Consider the following 20,409-nt stretch of genomic DNA (forward strand, 5'->3'; position numbering starts at 1 on the left):
ATTACTTAAGATGCACATTTTAAATAGCTTTACTACTAATGCCTCTTATGGCCTATAAATGAGATCTTTTATAATAGAAAAGAAGAAAAATGTGGGGATGAAGGGAATGATTTCCATTTTCTGTAGTTGATTTAAAATTCAATGCTTTACTCTCTCAACATGTTAATATGTATTTATCTACATTTCAAACTCTGACACTTTGCATCTACTTCCCTGTAATTGATTTAATTAAGGATTTAAAAATATATATAACATTTAAATATTCTATGAAATGCCATGCTCTGTTCTCATTCAACATTATTGCTCAAGTCATTGTTTATTTTCGTGTCATTTGCCATGCATTTTAAGCTATTCAATAGACTCATATTAAAGATAAATGTTTGGAGACACCATTTGTAGAGGCAGCCCTCATATATCCTCAACATGCTTTTGCACTTTGGTTAGTTATTGAAACCTTATTTGGTAATTTCTATAAGCTAGAAGCAGCATTTTGACCACTGTACTCAATATGGTATAAATGGTATGAACACCTGCACAAAGTTATAGTTTTTCCATTTGCTCAAAAAAAACAAAAGACCCCCATAACTTAGTAATGAGAGGGTGTCAATGAGTTATGAATAAGTTCTGTGTAAATGAAGGCAATGTAATCAGCTCCCTTGTACCAGGCAGGTATTATGTTTTTCCACAAGGATTCATTTTAGTTAATTTAAGTTAAATCATTAAGCATTACAATTTGGCAGCACAGAAAGATGACAAAAAATAAGCATTTACAATTGTTCAAGGACGTGCTCTGAACTGTTCAGTATATAAATCACCTCTTGGCATTCGTGTTAGGTAATAAAACTTTCTCCCTTTAACTGAATTTGGATAACTAACTGGTGGCTTTAGTATCACCCAAATGTTAATACCAATCGTAAGTCATTAAATAAGCAATATTTCTCAATGGATACATTTTGAGGCATTAGATGTGGACATAATAAAAAGGAAACATTCAGTACTCATAGAAAAATTTAGATGGTAGCTTGTATACAAATAAAATAGAACTTTCTCTAAATACTTCTGGCAAATTATCATGGTGACACTTTCTAACTCAACCTTCAGCTTTTTACTTTAGCCCTGATGCTTAGCTATGGATGGACAAGTCCTATATTTGGCCCTGGGATACTTTTATAACATAGAACATTGCTTATTCTGTAATGAAGTAAAGTTCTAAACTATATACATTCTGAGGAGTATAGGTATGAATTAGCTCTACAGCTATGAGCAAATTTTGAATCTCTGACTTGAGAGGACTTGTTTGGAAAATATCTAAGAGATCTTCTAGCTCTAGCAGCTATATTATCCAAACTAAATTCTAACTCTTTTTAGACAGACATAGAGCCTTATGATGTCTTCCTGATTTCTCAGACATGAGCAGTCCATATAGACATGATTAATTAAGTAAATTAACATGTTGTGTATGTTGTATTATTGATTCACATAAAGTTTGTTTTCCAAAAGATTAACTGCATTTATGTTAACCATGCTATGATATCTCATATTTAAGTACACCTTACTTTTAGTTCCAAGTATTTCATAATTGATTACTTTCAATATTCTGTGTGCATTTCATTAAGAAAGCAAGGGAAAGAGTAAAGGAAAAGGATTAAAGGAAAGAGTAAAGGAAAAGGATTTTAGCCCAAGAAAAAGGTGAAAAAGAATCGAAGAGTCTGTTTGGCATAGGAAGGGGACTTTAAGGGAAGCATCACAAGATGAACAAGGCTCTTGATCATGGTACTCTTGATCCTTTGAAATGATGTCTCTCTGCTAAACCAACAGTAAGTGAAAACTTCTGTTTTAAGTCCCCATATTTTTGATGCTGCAGATGTCCCAGGGAAATGCTTCCAGGACTTCAAAGCCTCTGGGCCCATGTCTGTGTTTACTTGAGTGTTTGTGCTAATTGCTGTAGCTCAGATGCTTGGGGCACAACTTCTAACTCTATACTTTGTTCCCCAAAACAATTTCACTGTAAGTTTTGCAGAGAATACATTGACTCCCAAACTTTCTTTCCTACTCTTTTGCTTTCTTTGTGAACATATGAGTCAGAGAAAGGACACAAGGAAGCCAACTAACACAACTGCTAGTAATGCAAGCCAACCCAAAAAATGTTATAAGAAGGAAGTATTCTATTTCCAGATGGTGGTTACTCATAATTTTATGAGTATAAATTAACAAAATGTAACCATGCCATCAAGACTGTCAGAATCCAATCATTCTTGAGGTCACATTTTCAAAACAATTTTATCACCATTTATATTCTAAGATGAACTTCTAAGAGCATCCATTTGCTACTAAACACACTCTTCCTATTTCCTGCCCCAAAATTCCCCAGGAAGAATTAGTTAACACTCATATCACACTATCCCTGGTTATTGTTTAGTTCAATGGTTTGTGACTTTTTTCATAATAATATTGTAGGGGAGCAAAATTTGCCACCCCAAAATGCCTCTTTGGCATGTGAATTATTTTGAGTTGAAAACACTCAAGGTCCAAAAGACTCAGGAAAATTCTTTGACCTTCCCCTTAACTGTCTAAAGAAGGCAGAGAGAAGACCTGTTCCAGGAAGGGAGCTATCACCATAGATAATGATAGTATGAACTAGATGTGTAGACAGGGAAGGACCTAGCAAATTCTGTTAAAATTCCTCTTTGTTTTTTATTGTCTCTGCATGGCCCAGCAAACATTCGTTTACCAAACATTTGCTTTTGCATCTCCAGGTCAACTGCCTTCCACCCCTTTAAATTCTCAAACCACTACCCCCCAACATCCTTTTTTTGTCTTTAGTTGAAAATGATATTTAAGATGAGGGTTTCAGCCATTTTAGCAAGTTAATTTCCTAGGTCTCTCAAATGTATACATGTCATTAAATGTTTGTTTGATTTTCTCCTATAAATCTGTCTCAGGTCAATTTAATTCTTAGACTAGCCAGAAGAATGTAGAAGGGTAGAGGAGAATTTCTTCCTCCTAGACAATATCATTACCCTAAACGTGGTCTATACCTGAAGGGACTGACTGTGGTTTAGCCCAGTTCAGTTTTAGACTGATACTTACTTCAATAGTTGAACCTCAGTTATACTATTTACTCACCTCATTCTTTTGCTTCCAAAAATAAATACATTGAAGCCTCTCTTTCCTTTCTTACAGGATTCTATTAGTTTGTTTGCTTTTTCTAGACTACATAGTCTCCTCTATTTATTAACTCAGGATATTTTATTTCTTTTAATTAAACTTATTGCATTTCTCTTCTTCAGTATAAAAGTTTTCTGTTTTGAATAGTATGTCTTTGCAATTAGTATTGAATGGACAAAAGATGTCACACACATTGCCACACAAGTGTAGTTCCATGTTCCATCCTACTCAGCCTGTGATTAACAGAGATTTGCTGCTGAAAAAAATAGAGGTTTCTTGAGATAGCAATTTTGAAAACTGAGCAGAGTACACTGCTGTAAGAAAGCAGATGCTCTTGGCATTGACCCATTTGCTCAAATATTTGAATTAGTTTAAATTTCCAGTGCTGTCTCTCAAGGTAATGAGCTTTGTAATGTCATGTTTTTGTAACATTCCTGTGATGACACCTTTTATTCGTGTTGCATAACCTTGTCCAATATAGACTTTAGGATTTGCTAAGTCCACATTTACTTGATTCATTTTATTCCTTATTTTCAAGATTTTGATCCACATGATTTCTTATCCTTCAAATTTTTAGTCATTTGTATTAGGAGAAAAAACTATGCGGTTGAACATAATTACATCAATTTAAAAAATCTTATATAAAATTTTAATAGATAAACATGATTAACTATTTTATAAGGATGATTTTAGCCTTCTATAATCTTACTCAAAATAAATGATGTTTAAAAATTTAATCATAAAAAATTTCTTCATCAATAAGAAAAATAATGACTTTAAACTTTATAATAAAAATTGGAGAGTCATGCCAGCTCAAATGTTCACGATGAATATTTTTAACCTCTTAACTTGATCTTTGAAAATTACCAGTGAACAATAATTTTGATGATTAAAACAAAAAAATGAACAAGTTTTAGAGACTGTATTGTTATGGAGGAAAACACAAGTTGACAGCGTGTAATATGTGGTTTAAATTTTTCTCTCTCCAAAGACATCTATTCTATCACAGCCAAGATCCTCACAGTTCTTCACTTTCATTCTCATCTACAAAGCCACAATTCTTCAGTTGAGGGTGGATGAGTTTAATCAGTTCTAATACAACTAATGTGTTGATGCTGGTCATTCAACATGGTATCATGCAAAGTACTATGTGAGATTGACAAGAGAAATGAATATTGAATAGGAAAATACATTACTTTATTGCTCTCCTCTTTCACTCTTCCTCCAGCTACCCAGGCCTCCTCTTACTCACCAGCTATAATCCCTCCTCAAGATCTTTGCATTTATAGTTCTCTCTGCCTAGAATGAATTTCCACCAAATACCCCTTGGCTAGCTAGCTCTCTTTATTCTCTCTGTGAAATCTTCCCCAATCACTCTCTCGAATAATCAATGTCTTTTTCCCAAGATGCTTTTTTCTAAGTATTTATCACTGCCTAATTTACCGAACATTTATGTAATTACCTTGCTTAATGTCTGCCTTCCCACTAGAATATAATCTCTTATAAGGGCAGAGAATTTTGTCTGTTTTGTTCACTGCTCTACTTTGACAAGAGAAAGGAATGGGGGGGGGGGTGAGTTTGATAGGGCCAAAGACACAAAGAAAAGAAGGAAGGGGAGAGGGAGGAAAGGCAAAGGAGAATCTTAAACTCTTAAAAGTGGATAAGAAAACTGCATAATATGACTTTGAGGGAAAATAAAACTTCCTTGGATTTCTCGGTGCTCCTGCAAAAAGGCTCCTGAGACACAGAAATGTATACAATATAAATACAGAGAATGTTTGCTTTCACTTTCCCCAGAAACATTGTACTTTTCACATTCCATGAAAATTAAATTAGTAGCTGTTTTCTAGCTAATTTATGTGATCTGAAAGGGTAATACAATTTATTTCCCCAAGAGGGCCAAATGGCAGCCCAACCAAGGCCCTGCATTAAGCCGCAAGGTACAAGAAAGACTTGACCACTATCCCTAAATGCCAAAAGGGACAAATCCCAACATTTTGCCACATTTCTGGGCTTTAAAAGTTGGAGACTCGTAGGCCCTTGAAAATATGTATTTACACTTCAAAAGGTTAGGGTGAGATACCAGGAACATTTCCATTCAGTCTCAAAGGAGTAAAATTTTTGTTTTTCCCCTCACTCTTGTTGGGAGGGAAAGGAGATGGCTCTCTCTGTGCTATTTATAAATGAACAAAATGCATTGCTCTCCATTCTTCGTTTATGGGATGTAACTTGCCACCCACTTTGAAAGACTTTTATCAGCTCTCATTGTTTTGCTGCTAGTCTAGACGTTAAGGACCAATTCTTTATTTTTATTCTGGCTATTGATCTGGTTATAAGTATCAATAAAAAACTATTTTCCTTGACTCAATGTCTTGTGTTTCTACAAAATTCATATGTATAAGTACATAATTCTGCAAGTGAGGTAACATCTCAGAACCTTCACAGTTCTTGACAAAACAAAGAATGGTAATATTAAATGTTGATGAGCGACAAAGAAATTCTTCTGATCAAATAATACACGCATTTCACACAGCTCTCCAGATAGACACAAATTGCAGAGAGACTAGATGACACATACATTATTACAAGGCCTAGTGTGTACAACTGCAGAAATGCTCTCAGGATCCATGACAAAGCACAGTTTCAACCGTGAAAGAAAAAGAGATAATTTACACCTCAACAAAAATTCTAAGTTTAAGAAAATGATTGGACTCATGAGAGAATAAATACTTTCCTTTTCAAAGTAGGGGTATAACAGCCTATTAGGTAATTACTTTGATTTTAAATGTCTGTAATACCAATTTCCATGATAGCTCATAATGGCTCAAAGAATAAGGAAATGCAGCTGAAGTCTGTCATTATGTATTTACACAGTCAAAAAAAAAAAAAGAAAAAAGAGTCCTACAGCTTGATTTCACAAAACCTAATTCATGTGAGTTCGTATTTTTTAAAAATCTTTTTTTTTTTTGTGGTACACGGGCCTCTCACTGTTGTGGCCTCTCCTGTTGCGGAGCACAGGCTCCGGATGCGCAAGCTCAGCGGCCATGGCTCACTGGCCCAGCCTCTCCGTGGCATATGGGATCGTCCCAGACCGGGGCACGAACCCACGTCCCCTGCATTGGCAGGTGGACTCTCAACCACTGCGCCACCAGGGAAGCCCTAAGAATCCCTTTTAAACAGTCCTTTGAGAGGGACTGGAAGCAAGAAGAGCACTGGGATTTCTCAATTTAAAAGCTATTACTTCAAGAGTCTATAGGAAAGGCTGCTTCAGAAACATCCTCCTGCATTTGTCAATTTGTTTTCTTTCTTACTTTCCAAACTAAGCACTTGAAAATGAGGAAAAAGAAATAAAATATCATGAAGCCCAGCTGTCTACAGAACACGTTTATGTCGGTCACCACACTCATGATCTACTGCAGTAATAAATCAAAAGAAACACACCAGTTGTGTAATTTATTACAGCAGTATATCAGCAGGGTGAGGCCTCCAGGAGCTGAGTTACAGACATGTACCTTGCATTGTTGCTTTTATTCACTTCCTCTATTTAAGTTTGATATAAGAAGACAGAGTAGGAGGACCTGAAGTCAGAATTGAAAGCTTCTTTCGCATAATTTTCTAAATGGCTTTAGACGGATAAATCAAGGTAACATTATTACTTTTCCTATGACTTGTTTTTCTATGGTAATTATTGATAATTAAGTCTGTCTTCCTTTCATTCAATGAACATTTATTGAGCTAGATAAAAATTACTTCATTCACTACATCTGTCTCATCATAAAGCTGGGCCTGTTTGACAACACAGGAGCATTTGTAGTCAAATTCTGTTCTGCACTGAAACCACGCAGGACCCTGTGGGGCTCCTGGATACAAAGCCTTTCCGTGCCCCCCGTTTCTTGCTTGTAGGAAATGGGCTTCATTCAGCCTCCATGACCTTCCCTGAGTTCCAAAGGGCAAGTTCAAACAGCTGCTAATCAGGGAAGGGAGGGAATGCAGAAACGAGGGAGGAGTATTTAAGAAACAATAGTGCAGCCTTGGCAGGGTCCTGGTGCTCAAGGAATACACAGAACAATATCTTTGACTTTTTCTGCAGAACTAAGATGCCACCCAAGCGGAGGATGGCAAGTTTAGGCTGAGCACAAGACTCCTGGAGCACCGCCCTGCTACCTCACCACCAACCAATCAGAAGGTCACATACTCTGCAGCCCCCACCCCAAATTTTGCCTATAAAAACTTCTCCCCGAAAACCATCAGAGAGTTTGGGGTTTTTGAGCATGAGCCACTCGTTCTCCTTGCTTGGCCCTGCAATAAACCATACTCTGCTCCAAACTCTGAACTTTTGGTTTGTTTGGCCTCACTGTGCACCAAGCACACGGACTTTGTTCAGTGACACCATTTCTCCACGGCTACCCCTTACCTTCCTCCTGCCCCATACCGATGCTGCTATTTCCCCTTCTAGAAACTTCAGGATTTAAAATCTTTTAATATATTTAGAGTAACTCTGCCACATAATGTTTGAGGATTGCCTCACTACTTGTACTGTACGTTACAGATATCTATAGTTCAATATAAAATTTTGTAGATAATAACATTTACACCTTTGCTACTAAAAGCATGGAACTTCTAAGGAATATATAATCTCTGGCTCCAAACCAGACCTACTAAATTAGAATCTGCATTTTAACAAGATTATCAGTTGATTTGAATGAATATTAAAGTTTGAGAAGCATTTATTTGTTAAGTAACACATTCCCCCAATCTTAGGTTTGTATATCTTCTAGTCTAAGAACAGGATCAGTGCATTTAAAACACACTAAAAAATGCTAATGCTTTCCTAATGACAAAACTGTTCAGAAAAAAGGTAGCAAATATGCAAGGCCATTCATTTTTGGAACGATCATGGACTTGTAAGATGATACACTGCAGATGAAAGAACTTGGACCCTTGTGTCTTATGAACGTGGTTTAATTTCTGACCTCAAATCGGCTAACTTTTCAGGGCTTCAACTACTTCACTGGCAAAACTGAAATAATAATAGCTGCTTTGGTCATAATTATGTCAAATGAAGACTAAAACAATTAGGCATCCACTAAATGGTAGCTATTATTAAAAACCCTTTATGAAACAACTGAAACACACAAGAGTACTGTTTATACAAATTTAAAATTTTCAAGGGTCAGAATAAAGCCTTTGTGACAGTCCCTTGTCCTGAATGAGCACTCCTTGTTAGGACAATGTTTCCCAGTCTTTAGTCACTTGAATGCTATTGTAGTAAACATGCCTTACTTAACACATCGGGATACTCTCAGCCACTGCTGGCTGTAGAATTCATGACCACTTTTTGTTTCTTCCTTTCTTTCTTTTTTTGGTTATAGTTAATGTGATAAACAACTTCATATGGGCACAGTGCTCTCACTTCATGCCTGTGCCTAGAGGCTCTGACCACTCCCCAGGATGGTGGGAAATTAATAACCCATGGGTCAAATCTCTGACCAAGAGAAAAGGGCCAGCAGATATATTTATCTCCTTTCCTTGACACTACTTGCCAATGGACTATACTAAAGTGCAATAGATTATATGGTCTCTCTGAAGATGGTCTCAGGAGATGAAGAAGTCCATTGCACTTGATACTAAGAAGTAGCCAGCTCTGTAGCACACCTCTTCATAAATGTTCTTCCTCCTTCTCAGCCCATTCTTTTCTTCCCTCACTACTACTTCCTGGGATTGCATGTCTAATAAGGAATCAAAATATAAACTCTTGCTTCAGGCTCTGTTTTTCTACAAATCTGAACGGAGAAAAATGTTTTCACATTTTTTTTTCCCGTATCTGAATACAACTTCTACTATCATTTATCTTGAACTCTTCATTAAATTGACTCATTATATAAAGGGAAATTCAGTATCGGTTAAAAGAAATAGAATGCAAATCTCAAAATATCTACAAAGAAATGGAAACAATGCTATCAAATTACAATTAAATACCATTACTCACCAAAGTTTAGTCTGAGTTCTCTCCCCTGCCCTTTCTGTCTCTGTCTCTCTCTCCCTCTCTCTCTCAGTAACAGCAACACAGGGGTGTTAAATATATGTAGCAACACACTTAATTTTTCTTCCAAAGTCAGAGGATTGCAAAAACACTAAGAATAGAATGGTTTTTCACACTATGTCATTAACTTTAAATTGACAATGTTTCTGTGTATCACCCAATAACAATGATAAGAGTTCCATATTTGGGGGAAAATGTGCTAGGCACTGTGAAGACCAAAATTGGGAAAATTCCTATGCCAACTCTCCTAGAAATTCAGAATCAGGAAAGCGAGATCCAAACTAGGATTTTAAATATATAGATATAGACATACAGATATAGATATTCTCATTTAGCATATATTCAATTACACATTGAGTAAACTCTCCTTTATGTTTCTAATAGCTTATTATGGTAAATCCCAATTTTGATTACACATGAAAATCAACTGGAAACTAAAATTAAAACCCATGCCTCTTCCAGGAATTCTGATTTAATTGTCCTGGGGTGGAGCGTGGGGGAGGGCTCAGCTACTGTATTACACAAAAGGTCCCCAGGAGATTCTACTGTACATTTGGTATTAAGAAATTGTTCTACTTTTTCTAGCATATCATTGACAAACTAAGAAATGTATGCTCTTTTCTCTTGCCCAAGGCAGTGTTATTCTGGGGTGTTTATTTTTTATTCAACTAACAAGCCCTGTAATGTTCCTTCCATTCAGCAGCCCCAGAGGTAGAAGGCCGGGTCAGCTGAATAGTCTCAGTTTTCCAAAATGGCCAGTAGAACCACATGAAGTGATTTGCCCTTCCTTCCTCACTTGTGCTCAGCTCCAGTGCCTAATTCTGGAGAAAACACCTGGATACTTCGGCCCTCAATGTCTGGAATTACCATCTTAGCAGGATAAACTATTGACTATACAAATTTGCAGCTGCTACATTAGTGGTCATAGGATTCTGTTTGAATCCTGGTGGAAATACTAGCCTAAGATTCTGAAGTATTGCTTGTTATTAACAGTTCCCCCTTTCGTATGAATAATTTAGTCTTACTTCCAAGATATACCTTTAGTTAACATTATTTACATTTCACCTCCATTTTTCTTTATTATTTCTTGATCTTTAATAATTACACAATAACTCAGCTCCTGTATCTTACTAACTTCATTTAGTTTTAAATATTAGCTTGTCTTTTTAGTAATTGAACAACTTAATTGAAAATTATTAAATGTATTTTACATGTTGATGGCCAGCCATATTTCTTTTGATGATTTGTTCATATCTGCCAGTAGAAATTATTTAGCATTTTAATTTTCATTAGCTTTTATATATTCTCAAAGGTTCTCATGTAAATAAAAGATCTCATTACAATAATCTTTTACATCTTAGGGCCACAGCAAACATCTATTTTTCTGGCTAAACAATTTTGTCCCCGTACACTAAATCAAAGTACTGTATAACTTAATAGGTTGCCCTAAGGTCTTGGCTGCTGGGAAGCTCAGGAATAAATTTACTCTTTTGTTATTTATTTACAGTCATATTATACCTGAGCTTTTATTGTAAACTACTTTAAATCATTTTTTAAATAGTTGAAATAATAATTAATTGGTTTTAATCAGTTTGCTGGCATTCTAAATGTTTTCAAGAGCCAAACACAGAAAGAAAATTCAAGATATTGTCTCAAGCTTAAATAAATTCATGTTGACTTACATGCACGTAAAACTAATAAGAAACACATTAAAATCAGCTAAAGAACAATTCAAAAGTTTAATCAGGAATTCAGAGAAGAGAAAAATTCATGTAAGTTAATTCAGAATTTCCTGAATTTAAATATAAATATTTTTAATCTCTTACTCTTCCCATATCTACTAATTTATTTCACCAAAGAAAATATGTTTTAAACTTTTTTATTTGCTTATCCTTCTGTTCAGTTTGCAAAGAAAAATAATCTGGAAGCATTATGCTCATTTATACATATAGATATAGAATAGGTAGATATAGATATGGGTAGATACACACACGTGTGTGTGTGCAGGATGGCTTTCCTTAGCTATCTGTTCTTTTCATCTTTGTATTTAAATTTCTACAATGAGGCAGGTGGGACAGGTGGCTACTTTTTAAAATTCTGTCTAATGCCTAACAAATTGAAATCTTCCAAGAAATATTAAATCAATCCATCAGTATCAGCATCACATGCTGAGGGAACACCTGTTATTTTCTGGGTGAATACACTAGTTGCCCTGGATACTGACCATTATTCTCCTCCAGGAACACATCTCTATGGAGAGAGTCCAGCTTCAGTAACACTTTAATTTGCACGACTAACCAAGCTGAACCATCACTGAAATATATGTGGATTTAAATCAAAGGGATTGTGGTAAAATTAAACACCATTAACCCTACTGCAATAACATTCTTACCCTACAAAATAGGAATATCAATTGTACAGCTTTCAGAAAATTACTCTGGATGGCTGAGGCCTTCGAAATAGATAAGTTTTGATTTTGGTCTATTTTTTTAAGTAGTTTACTTTTTCATTTTATTCAGGGAAACATTTTTATAATTTTTCTTTCAGTTTATTCATCCATTTACTCATTGCTTCAGCAAATATTTGCTGAATACAGCAATGTACCAGACTTTGGGCTACTTGCTTTTGGAGAGACAAAGATGAAAAACAAATTTTACTCTTCAGATGCTAGTAATCCTATAGAAGAGGCAATGAGGTAATTTATGATTTAGTCTAATTGATATAATTCATGCTCATATAAATTTATATGTGTGTAGTGAATATCGTTATACAATTTTTAATTTAGTTTATTTTTTAATTTTCATTATTCAAGGGGAGTTTTATAAGATTTAATATTTGTCGACTATTGTCAGGTAACAGGTTGCACATAATAAAAGCTAATTCTTCAAAATATCCTCTGTGAGGCATAAACTATTAGTCCTATTTTACAGAAGAAACTAAGGCACAAAAAGGTTAAGAAAATGCCCCACGATTATTAAACAATATGTCAAGGATGCAAGTTTCAAATACATGTCTGTTTCTACAATCTAACCTTGTTAATTTCTGCCATATCATACTGCTTCTTGAAAGGGAGTATGCTCTCTTTTGTTATTAAAACTGTTAAAATTTAACTGTTTGTTAAAATAAACAGTATGTGGCATCATTTATTATGCATATTAATGTGTGAAAAGATATATCCAAAGACTGATCTAGTTGAGTTCCACATAACCAATGGTAGAGTCATAAAAGGTTAAATTTGGAAGAAAATTTTAAACCTAGCTCAATATGTAGAGCCTGAGATTCAAAAAGATACACTTAATTGCTAAAGATCATACATCTCTTTATAACCAGAGCCAGGAATTAAAACAATTTAATCTAACACCAATTTCACATGTTTTCCCCCTCCCTTCTTATTCTCACTCAGGCACCTGTATTTGGCAATGTCATAATCACCATATGTACTTTATTGTATTCACTCGGTGATAATGTGTACACATCATAGAGTTAAAGATGATAAAATTTAGACAACACAATTCATCATCTTTATTTCCACAACCTTTGTTTCTCTCACATGGAGGACCAGTGTTTCAATGTCTTTGGATTCTAGTAAATCATGTCACATCATGTGTGATTTAATAAATCTTACCTCAATTAGATCTACTGTCAATACACAGACAAACATTTTGCTGTTTTAGAGACTTGTAGAACATAGCTTATATCTTTAAAAATATTTTATAAAACAATAAATATGAGGCATATCCTTTTTTCTATTTTGAATTTCTAAAAATCTATAAGCACACTGACTTCCGCCTTTGGGAAGACGGAGTAGACATATTTTCTGGATTCCTCTCACTAAGCACAGCTAAAAAACCTGAAAATTATTAAAACAAATATAAGAAGACTGAAAGGTGGAGAGAAGAAAGCTGCCCAGCTATGGACCTTGGGACTAAGGAACAACACGGTGGTGAGTTCTGGGGGTTTTATTTTTGCCTCATATATCCCAGACTTGGAACTGAATAAGCTGGCAACCCAGAAATGCCAAAATGCTAAATGCACAGAAAAGAACAGAAGCCTGCTCTCTGAAGCCAAAAGACCAGGCAAGATTCTAACTAGTAAGGTAGAAAATTTTAGATGGTAACTGCTCTACTCTAGGCAAATGTCACATTAAAAAACAAAACAAACAAAAAAAACTGTGACCCATCCACACCCACACCAACAAAGGCCAAGTTAGGAGACTGGACTTCCACCCACACCTGGCAGTAATGCCGGACCCACCCCCTCCCCACTGGAGTGGTGTCAGAAGAAGCACAGAGGAGAATCTGGATTTCCATGTCATCCGGTGGTAATAAGGTCACCTCCACAGTGGTGACAGTGGACACCCAGTGGGGAGCTGGAACTCACATCCCCATCCAGAAGTAGAGAAGTCCCAATTCTGCCTCAGGTGTCAACAGAGGCTAGGTGAGGGACCTAGGCTTCCTCCTCCACCTGACGGTAACAAGGCAAGAGCTCTTACTTTCCTCTGCCAGAGTGGTGTCAGAGAAAGCCAGTTAAGACAAAAGGCTTCAATAAGATTCAGAACTTCATACAGTAAAACAACAATGTCCAGGTTCACTGGGTGACAGTGTGTTAATTTGTTCAATCTATGTTTTTCACTTCATAGATACTGAATCTCCCATGAAATAGGTATATTTCATGTCATCACTTTTAATTGATTCATAGAATTATATTGTCTTATTCTTTCCTTTTTTATTACATTTCTATTTATTCATTTATTATCCTTAAAGATTAGAAAGTTATTAAGATTATTTAAATATTAGGAAGTTGTTAAGTTCAGATTATAATCTGAATAACTATTAATATCCAAGGACACTTGAAATGTATCGAAGATAATACTGGTTATAATAATCTGAATATTGAATGGTGTCTCTTGAATTCAAAGATACATCAAAGGCAATAAAACACCTGAGTTTTCAGCAGCCCTACAGGATTTGGTAGTCAATGGACTCATTTGTAATATACCTGACTGCATGCCTGTTATACAGCAGACAATGGATACAGTCAGTTCCTTATATTCCATTGGCTCATCTGTTAGAATTCAAGTTCACAGAATGCTTCCACTAACAAACAGACACTCTTCCTTCTTGGCTATGGTCCATCTAGCTGTTGACAGGCCCAGCATCCCATGTGTTAGGCATTAGAGACAGAGTAGAAAGATCACTTGCTGTCAGGAGACTTTTCTTCATATTTCATTTAAAACAATTTTCCATCTTAGTGATGTACAATGGAGGCAGTCACATTCCATGTAAACTGAGGGATGGCTTCACTTCATTTTGTTTAGAATTTTATCAAGAACTCATTACCAATTTTGAAAATACATCACCCAGGGCAGCACTGCTCTCAGTACTTGAGTATCCAGTACAACACACCTGATATGAGTCTGCCTTCACAGCTGTCATATTCATGATGATTCTATGCATAAGTGAAAAGATCTTGATCACTTCCTAATGTTTTCTCTCTTATTTTTGTACATTTACATATTGGAATATGTCCTATTTTATTATAAATTACTTTATATTTATTTATTTATTTACACTTAGATATTAATTTGAGTTTTGAAAAGTTATCTACCTATATATAGATATAATACAAAATTTCATTTTCAATAGGAATGGGAATGTTATAGAACATTTTTAAAATAAAAAAAGGGACATTGGGGGACTTCCCTGGTGGTCCAGTGTTTAATACTCCACACTTCTACTGCAGGGGGTGCGGGTTTGATCCCTGGTTGGGGAACTAAGATCCCCACCTGCTGCACAGCTCGGCCAAAAAATTAAAATTAAAAAATAAATAATAATAATAAACAAAATAAATAATAACAATAATATTGGCTCTAATAAAGAGTTGGGAATTATAACTGACATTAGATATTGGACACAGGAACATTAGAAATTAATGTAGCCTTTTGGGGCCTGAGTTTCCTAATTTGTGAAATAATACTGGATTTTTCCAGTTAATGGTGGAAAAATTTCCAGTTCACTTAACTTTTTAGTGACTACTTATGCTGACATTGATTTTTAAATCAAACATTTAAATTGTTATATTAAAATGTTTTACATGTTTTATAAAGTTGAGACCACAGTGCCTTTTCTTTGGTGACAGAATATGGTTTTGAACTGACTAATTCAAACTTAGCACGTCGTCAGAAAATTCACTTTTCTGGGCATCAAAACTTATTCTATAAGTTTCAGAGTTCAGGCTCTCTAGGTTTCATAGCATAAATAAAACTATATTATCAAAAAGAGTAGACAGCCTAGACATTTACAGATTAGGTAGAAGATATAGATGGATGGATAGATAGATATATAATAGATAGAGAGAGAGAGAGAGAGATGATAGATCTATTTCTTGATTCATTTATGGAATGAAATAACTGATTCTATAAGGAGAAAGAAAATATTTGGTGCCATAAAAAATAGGACATCAAATATTCTTGTGTTTGATCTTACTTTTAATTGACTAATTAAAAAAAAACTATTTTTCCTATTGTCAGTCAAAAGAGTTCATGTCATCAGAATGTGTTTATCTAGAAGACAGATTATCCTGTATCCTTCTCATTCTAAAGATAGGTCTTAGGACTTATTTTTTCTGCCTGGGAATACACTCTGGAAAAAAACCAAACCAAACCAAACCAAAAAAAAAAAAAAAAAAAGAACTCTGGACAAAGTTTCTAAAAGAATGTCAAAAGTAAGAAACGTCAGCAATTGCAATTTCTAGGAATATAAACAACATCTCTTCTGGAAGGGTTTGTGTCACTCGGGTAGCAGATGCCTTCCAAGAAATGATTAACACTTACAGGGTAACACCAGGGAGAAAGGCTATAATCATGCTGTCTTAGCCCCTGTCAACATTAGTTATTGTTTCATCTACTGGAACAACAGATATAGAACAGAAATAAAAATAAAACAGAATGAAATTATTATCTGTTTTTTTCCCTAATAACTAGATCACACAAAAGCATTCAATTGTATCTTGTTAGACAGAGAATGCTTTCCTCAATAAAATTATAGGTAGGACCACCATACAAGTTAATGTGTATTTAAAATTTAAAAAAGAACCAGCCAATTATTGTATATTTTTATCAATACAGGTCAGATTTAAACTGTGTGTACCTGTATTTTATTATGACCTCACTGTAAGATGAAACAGAAAAATAAAATCTAACTCTGAGTTTGACAAAAGAAATTAAACCTATGAATGAATTTGTTTAGCTAAATATTATCACATAACTATAATAGAAAAGGTAAAATGTATTTTAAAAAACACATTTTTTTTCTGATTTCTCTTCTGATGTTTGAAAGGATCTCTTTCCCTAATCTACTGATTAGTAATGGGTTCTATAATATTCCTCTAATAAACTAAGTGACTGGTAAATAGTATATCAGTATTTTTCAAGTCCCTACAAACACTTAAGCCCATGGCATACCATGTTAAAAAAAAAAAGATTTCCTGATAAGAACAAAGCTACATAACTGTGTTCCATTCTAAAGATTTATAATGTACATGAGCATTTAAAGGCTTTAAGATGTAATGCAGGAATTAAGCCTATCAGACTGTTTAAACCAGAGTTTAAAAACAGTGCTTGACCACAGTTTAATTCCTATGGAAATTCAAGAGAAGAAAGGCTCTTCAAACACACTTTGGGAGAGGAATAGCACTGTACTGACTTTGTAGGCTCAAAATGCCTAGATTTACAAGAATCTCTCCAAACTTTATCAATTAACTTAATAAATAGCTTGCTTTCTTTTCATTAAAGAAGGTGCTCTCTCAAATATTTCAGATTTTAATGTCTAGCTTCTTTCCAATCTGTCACCTCCCCTGGGGATATCTGATCTCTCTATATGCTCTATGATCATCTGTGTCATCCAAAGCTAGAAAATATACATCTATGCAAAGGAAATGTTTCTTTCTGAAATTATTATTTCTCTGGCCACTCATTTATATTGCATTGTCTCAGTTCTTTTTGACTTTATAAATTAAACAATGTTTTACATCTCTTCTTATATTTCTTGGCATTTTAAGTCTTTCATAGACTATTTTAACCTTCTATATTTTTACTTCCTAAATGTCATTCTTTTTAACTCCATGATTATACCCCATCACACATTTCTGCAGTGCCTTGTACAGTGTATTCCAAAAATGTAAAAATGAAATTCATTATGTTGGTTACTTGATCTATTTTAAATATATATGTATACATGCATGTGTATTATATGTATATATGTGTGTGTGTATATATATGTATATGTAATTGGATGAATATATATCAATTACATTAGTATTTTTGCCCAAGGGGAACCATATAGGAGTGAGGAACAGACATAGTAGGAAACACACACACACATAAACAAAAGGGCCTGGTACAGAGAGATCAAATGAAGATTAGAATGAATGAACTGGTTACATGCAAGTTTTTCAGATAAGGAGCTCTTAGGTTCTGTGAGGATTTAAAAAGAAATCTGTTCCAAAAGGTATCCTTTGATTTCCAAGACTTCAACTCAAGTGGATAGGCACAAATCAAATTAATAATTGATATTGTTCACACTTTTGTACATGTAATTAAAAATATAAAACTGGGGAGTGAATGGATAGGGTATTAGACAAATTGGTCCACTTTTTCAACAGTTATCAGATAATAGAAGAGTTTTTAGAGTTTCTGAGACTTCTATAATATTATGCCATATCCCCAGAATATTTTTTTCAGAATAAGTAGTATTTCTTTCTTCCTCAGGAAATATCCTTTTTTAAAATCTTGAAACATAAGCCAGATTGCATATTTAACCTTTTCTAAAGATAATAGGAGATGACCTAGCTCCTCAGTTATACTCTCAGCCTCAAAATTCTATGCTTATATTAGTAATAGATTATATAAACAGCTGATTGTTCACGAAAACAGGCAATTTAAAGTGTAATAAGTATTCAGAAATTCACGTCAATTAAAAAATGGAATTCAGGGACAGATAACAAGTTCTAGTTGTAAAATCATGACTAAAATATAGGAAACAATGGATATCACAAAGAGTATATAAGTTGGTGGTAAATTCAAGGTACCCATGATCAACACTGGCAATAGAATCTGGAAAACCAGCAAATTAGTGAGATTCATGTAAGAACGTAATAAACATTGAAATATTTTCCCAATTTTTAGGCCCAACCAGAAATTTTGATGGTAAAGCCGATTTACTGGAGAAGAGCAAAAGGATTATGTAGTTCTAACTTTGAGACAAAATGGATCAATGTTGTATGGGGGAATACACCCGTATCCTTTAAAGTAATGTTCTCTACTCAACATTGTCATCTCTACAGGACAGAAATCTTTCTGTCCAGCTTTACTGGCATATAATTTACATATAACATTATGTAAGTTTAAAGTATAGAACATAATGATTTGATATATGTATATACTACAAAATGATTACCACAATAAGTTTAGTTAATATATCCATCACTTCACATAGTTACAATTTTTTTTGGTGGTAAAAACTATAAAAATATACTCTCTTAGCCACTTCAAATGTACAATATAGCATTGTTAACTACAACCAGCCAGAAATTATCCTGGTTTAGACTAGGATGGGAAATGGAGAGCTGGAATCATAACTGTGCGTATTTTTTTAATGTCAAAAGAAAGCCTTTGAATTATTTAGATCAGAGCTATCTGATTACTGGATCACCTTGAGTAGCTATAAGTATCATACATAACAGTAGACTGAGGAGGGAAAAGAAAAACATGTATATAAAAAATAAAGTGGACAAAATGTTGTTAGGAGGAGTTACAGAAGCATTTTCTGTATTAGGCCATAATACAAAATAATACCATATCCAGGATAATGATTTACCTATTTCTCAAAAGCATTACCCACTAAGTTCATTTAGGATTTCTTTGCTGTATTCTGAGACATATATTTTCACACTATATCCTCATAATAACCCTGAAATTTGCATGTCGGAAAACTAGAATTCATAAAGACTAAGTAATTTGCCTTAGGTCACATGGCCTTTAATTGAAAAGACAGACCAAGAATTTAGGCAAAGAATTCTTTGATCAGAGTTATTACCTTTAGCACAAACTGAACTTATCAGATCTTAGCTGATTATTTCAATTTTCCTTAATCACTCAACTGTACTATATCACTGCTACTTGAAGTATCCACTCCACAATTAGATGAGGTGTCTATACTAGAATGTAAATCAATGCACTTGTTCCATCTTCAAGAAACTCACACACACATACATGCACACACACACATACACATATCTATATATACACACATATATACATATAGGCAATATATGTATATGCAATATGCATATATATATACATTTAGTTAGTTGCCCTAAGATAAATATCTATGTTTCACTATATAATATAATGTGTGTATATATACATATTTAATATTATATATGTATGTAAGTATAGATATATATATCTATATTAGATATAATATGTAGATATATACGTACAGGTATATACTCAATTGAATTAAACAGTGTGCTTAATGGTATAAATCAGGTGTTAGCAAATATGGCCTGCTGTTTGGTTGCCTGCTTCTGTAAATAAAGTTTTATTGAAATACTGCCACAGCTATTCATACGTATTCTCTATGTTGGTTTAATACCATAAGGCACTGTAGTTGTGATAGAGAAAATATGGCCCATGAAGATGGTCCTTCCAGAAGCTCAGTGGAAGAGCTAAGAGCCTCAGGATCATTTTGTCATTCAAGCATGCACTGGTGAAGAGGGGCTGGGGTAGATTCCTCCAGTGGTGTAACAAACCAGACCTTACCCTGCTGAACCCTGAGTTTTCCCAGTTGCCAAGGGCTACCATCCTCATAAGATATGGTGAGGAACTGGACGTTCACCATTCTACAGGCCCTAAATATCTCCTGTAAATGTTCTCCAGGGGCAGCATAAAGACACTCCCATTAACATTTTATTTGGAATTCAGAGAAAAGAGACAGAGAATGAGCCTGTGAAAGGAATTCCACTCTTCTCTCTTCAAAGCTTCTGAGGTTGCTTTGAGGACCCAAACACAGACAGAGGATCATTTCATTACTTTCCAATGTTCTTTTATCCTAGGGCAGCTAACCAATTTCATTTCACATTTTAAAAAATTATAAATAACAATGAAGTTTACGCAAATCACTCTAACAATACCAATT

General features: G+C 34.5%; 1 protein-coding gene across 1 annotated transcript in view; it reads right to left on the minus strand.

Annotated features, from left to right (window-relative positions):
- The window catches only part of LRP1B (LDL receptor related protein 1B), a 1,473,103-nt gene that overhangs the window by 306,013 nt on the left and 1,146,681 nt on the right, over window positions 1-20,409 (minus strand). The window lies entirely within an intron of this gene.

This window comes from Phocoena phocoena, chromosome 7 (genome assembly GCF_963924675.1).
Source record: "Phocoena phocoena chromosome 7, mPhoPho1.1, whole genome shotgun sequence".
In the NCBI taxonomy this organism is placed as follows: domain Eukaryota; kingdom Metazoa; phylum Chordata; class Mammalia; order Artiodactyla; family Phocoenidae; genus Phocoena; species Phocoena phocoena.